At 38.1% G+C, this 4,746-nt stretch overlaps 1 long non-coding RNA gene across 11 annotated transcripts in view; it reads left to right on the top strand.

Moving 5' to 3' along the window:
- Positions 1–243: 243 nt before the first annotated feature.
- The window catches only part of LOC137476788 (uncharacterized), a 20,663-nt gene continuing 16,160 nt past the window's right edge, over positions 244–4,746 (top strand). For 9 of the 11 annotated variants that reach the window (XR_011000587.1, XR_011000586.1, XR_011000590.1 and 6 more), the window contains exon 1: positions 250–394. This is a non-coding gene — a long non-coding RNA (uncharacterized lncRNA). Of the gene's footprint in view, positions 395–4,746 lie in introns of all 11 variants that reach the window. The other 2 variants (XR_011000595.1, XR_011000594.1) reach the window with 2 other exon arrangements.

Here is a 4,746-nt window from a genome sequence, read left to right on the forward strand (position 1 = left end):
GTTTTTTTTTCAGAAAACAAATTTTGTGCAGCAAAATTTTTTATCAACTTTGCAAACAGTTGAAAGACAAGCGTGGGTGTAAAAGACATGACAGAAAAAACAGGCATTAGCCCCATACAGGTGCACTCTCTGTGGATTGGGCACCTCTGACCTCAGCCTAAAGTGCTTGTCTCTAAGGCCAAAAGATTTTGTGTTTGCCCAGCTGTGATGACTTAGTTGCCATTTTAACCATGTTTTACCATTTATTTAATCCTTCCCTGGCCTCCACAAAAGGCTTTTGGGTAACTGATCCTGCCCTTTCGGCCTGAGCTGCTGAAAATCTCCCAGGAAGGATGCTGATATCTTCAATTTTCCTGTCTCGTGGGAGGTCAGGATTGCCACATGTATTCCCAAGGTAACTCATATCTCCCTGGCTGTATCTGGTCCCTTTGTAGAGCCCAGGTTTTTCAGTAATTTCCTTCTAGTAGGACAGTTCTTAGTAATAATATGGCATTAGAAATAAAATCACCTTAAGAGTGAGAACAAATACTTTTAAGTAGAAGAAAATCAATGTCAGGGACTGCTGATGGAGAGGCTGAGCCCTTCAACTACCATTGCTGAAGATGCACAGGCCTCCATCTCTCAAACTCAGTGAGAGTTTATTGCTGTTATATTTGACCACAGAAATTCATCAGCAAAATTACTGTATTGATCCTGGTTTATATTTGAATGTATAGTCTCATTGGAAGCTATTTTTTTCAGGTCTAAGATGGTCTAAAGGACTTCATTTTGTTTGTGCTTTAGTGAGTTTTTTGTGAAGAGCAAACTTGCAGCAGTTGCTTGGGCAGGTAACTGTCTCTGAGGCTCTGTTTTTAAAGTCCCTCATTATTTAAATTTATTATTTACTGAAAAAAATTATTATTTACTGAAAAAACCCAAAACTCTTATGGTTAGGAATCTCATACCTTTGTTAGTCCCTCTGGGAAATATAGATTAAAGTTGACATATTTGGATGTGCAATTAAATTTGTAGAAATTTTATACATGGCTACAGAAAATGGAAATGATGTAAAAATATTTGATTTGTCAGTGGTTCTTGGGTGCTCTAATCCCCAAACAGGTGGCGAGGTGGTATTTTGTTAGGATATGGATGCAGTAACTGAGACTTTTGCAGGAATTTTGGGAGGAATTTGGAAGCTGGAACATTTTGGGATCTGATCAGAGGCCAGGCTCAGATTTATAGGTACAATCAAATCCTGTGAGGGAAATTGAATTTCAAATGTGTTATCGGGAAAATTGGTGTGCTTAGAAATGGCCGGAGGAGAAGCTGAGGACAGGAGGAGTAAGAGATTTCAGTGTTTTGGACATCCCTCTAATTCTTTGGTATGAATAGCAATATGATTGATGCAGCAATAACCACAGTGCTGTGGGTATTTGATACCCAGAGGGAATCAATTAACTGGATTTTGGATATTGGAGCGTTATGACCTTTGCTTAGATCATAATGTTGACAAGTAGAAGCAAATGGAAGAATATGAGTCTTTTCTGATTGTAATGGACTGGAGGTACTGAGAGCAAGGTGGAGATCCAGATTTGCAGACAGTGTGTTGATCCCAAAAGATGTCTGGAGAACAGAAGTAAGCCTTGCCCAGACCTCCCCTTGTGAGATGGTAGGGGAGGAAAAACAAATTTAGGAGCAGCTCCTGGCTTCTTTGCACTCTTTAGTGGTCAAATTGCATCCATCTTACACCTTCATTATTAATTTACAGGTGAGTGATGCTGTGCCTTGCTGCAGAGTGCCACTGAGTCAGGGTTTATTGGGAATGTTTATCCTGTTATCCAGATGTGGTTTTGTCCAAACTCCTTGCAAGGAGCTTTGACAGGGGGGAGCTGTTGCCAGTGGTTTATGAATCTCTGCTGAAGTAACAACCTCTGCTGCTGCTCACCTGTGTACTGGGAAGACAAGGGAGTCCTGGTGGACTTTTCTGGGCTGGAGGTCCCAAATGGGAAAAAAATGGGCTGTATTAGGAATGTTATGGTGATGGGCTGAGCTCAGTCAACTGAGCAGGGCAGTTGCCAATTAACAGGGTGGAGTTAATGAAACCACAGCTGGCATGGCCAGTGAATGAGGAAGGAGGAAACTTCAGGCATGATTCTGCTGTTTAGCAGTCAGGCATGATGATCTTGAAGGCCTTTTCCAACCTTAATGATTCTGTAAGTAAAGGACAATATTACATTAGAGAATGGGGAGAATTTGTAGATCTCAGGTGTGAGGAAGGAAGAGATTTTGAGTGTAGATCGAAAAGCATTGTGATTGGTGAAAAAGTTCATGCTAAATATTTTTCATCCATTCATTGTTTATTGAACTAAAGCAGAGAACTGGTAAAATCAGAGTTCTAAAAGCTGGATTTCTCAAAAGATTGCAATTTGTGTTTTACATTGGGATGAGTAAACTTGTAAGTTGTATTTTACATATATAAAAACATTCTTATTTCTTTTCCTTCACAATCGTGCCAGGCTGATGATTTTCCTTTGAGTGCTTTTCCCCACTGCATTAGGACTGTGTGGTCAGGTAGCCTTTTCCTTTTCTCAGACTAACTCTAAATTAGATAAAGACAGACAGCTCTGGCCTTCACAGAAATGTTTTCCTGCTGATCCTTGCATTTTCCATCTTCCAGCTCATCTGCTGAATATTCCCAGTTTTTCTCTATTTCTATGAGTCTTACTTTTTACTGGAGAAGCTCCATAGCTGAGGAATGAAGAATGACAGGTTTCATGGCAGCTTTTTTGGAGAGCCTGGAGATGGAGGATTAGATTCCTGTAAGCCATTTCCACACTGAGGGAGTTACAAAGAAAGAGACAGATTTAGTTGCATGACTAAGTTCCCTAAAACAAGAAATAGTTTTGGGAAAAGTTAGTAAAGAAAATATTCAAATAAATGGTGCAAAGTCTCACAATTTACTTTAATCTCTGAATTATTTGAGCTTCTGATTATTTTTTCTTTAGTTTTCCTAATTTCTTTATTTTGATTTACTTGTCCTCCTATTACTACTTATCAGTATCCCTATTATTCACCTGAGTGACTTTTCCTGATCCTGGGCAAGTGTTCTTTCATTATTCCTTCTCATTGGACTCACTGGGGTCTCCTGCCCAATGTTGCCCATTTTTAAACTCAGTTTGTTTGCATACATTAAAAAAAAATCATATGTAAAAGAAATTGCTTAAGAGTCTGGGTGAAACACAACAAATGGTATGTGTAGTTTTACTTTTTCATAATTCTTATTTGAGAACTTATGTTGATGTTCCCCTGATTAGATTTGTGGTGATTTTAATTTTTTTTTAATCATGGTCAGGATGGAAATCTATAAGCAGAGGTAAGGAAAAAAAAATGTTCCTTCCAGACTTATTTTGCTTGAATTTTCTAATAACTCACTTACAATATTAGGTTTAGTATTCTTATGTATTTTAAGCTACGTCACTCCACTGAAAAAAAAAATTAAATATTTAAAATCTGCCTCTAAATTTGACTGAAAGTTTTAAATTCCATCAATTAGGCCATTACTCCCTTTTTCTCAAAAGGCCCTTGTTTTTCGAGGTGCTCCACAAGAATTTAAACTTCATAACAGTGATTATTTCAGGAAGAACCTACAAAGGTGTTTTGAATTCAATGACTATCTCTTACTCTAGTGATACCAATCAAGGTTAATTTTTTTCCTCCACAAGAAAGAGCAGCTTGTTTATTTTGATTCCTCCAACTCCTTGCTAGTGTGTGCTTTGATGAGAATTAAGAAAAGGAGAGGAATATTTTTCCTTGAGGTTTTTTTTTTTTTTTTTTTTTTTTGAGGAAACAGTCACTGTCCTTGTCCTTGCAAGGATTGAGAATAGCAATGTTTCTTACATTAATTCAGTTGGAACAATCATGCCACCTGCAGTCACCACTCTGCATTCTGTGCGTTCCTGAGTGAAGTTGCCTCTTTTTGGCTTCCCAAAAACTCCAAAGCCACCATGGGAAATACCCCTTCCCTGAAATACATCAAATCTAGGGGAAAGGTTGTGTAAGCAAATAGAAATTAGTAAAAAGATCCATGTGGAAAGAGCTGTATTCCATTTTTGAAACTTCCATTTTTCAAGGTGCTTTTTAAAATTTTTTTTTAATCAATTGGAAATTAGAACCTGTACTCCCAAAATATTCTTAAATGAGAAAAATTATCCAGTAAGCTTTCCATCTCTGGAAGTGTTCAGGGCCAGGTTTTATAGGGCTTGGAACAACCTGCTCTAGTGGAAGGTGTCCCTGCCTGTGGCAGGGGGCTGGAACTAAATGGGCTTGAAGGTCCCTTCCAACCCAAAACATTCTGTAAATTCCAGGCAACAAAATATCTGGGCCTGGTAAATGAACATGAAAAAGAAGAATGGAAGAAAACCTCAAGGTGTAGGGCTTTGCTTGATTGCAGCTAAACGCTGCTGCTCATTAAAGTTGAATTCCTGGCAGCTGCACAGCACAGATAGAGTAAAAGTACAAAACAATTACAGAAGAACCAATAAAATAAAAAGCCCTTTTGAGCAATGACAGCATTCAATAATTGTGTCAATGCTGCTTTAAAAGTTTCAGCTTCTACAGCATCTCCAGTCCCAAAGTGTCTCATCTGCTTTCTAATTTTCCACAAGATGCTTTTAATATTTTGAGATTGATATTGAACCACAGGGGTCTAAAAGGTTTCAAAAGATCTTGCATATGCATTTGGAACCAAACGATCAATTAGATTAATAA

The sequence above is a fragment of the Anomalospiza imberbis genome, chromosome 7, assembly GCF_031753505.1.
Source record: "Anomalospiza imberbis isolate Cuckoo-Finch-1a 21T00152 chromosome 7, ASM3175350v1, whole genome shotgun sequence".
Lineage (NCBI taxonomy): Eukaryota > Metazoa > Chordata > Aves > Passeriformes > Viduidae > Anomalospiza > Anomalospiza imberbis.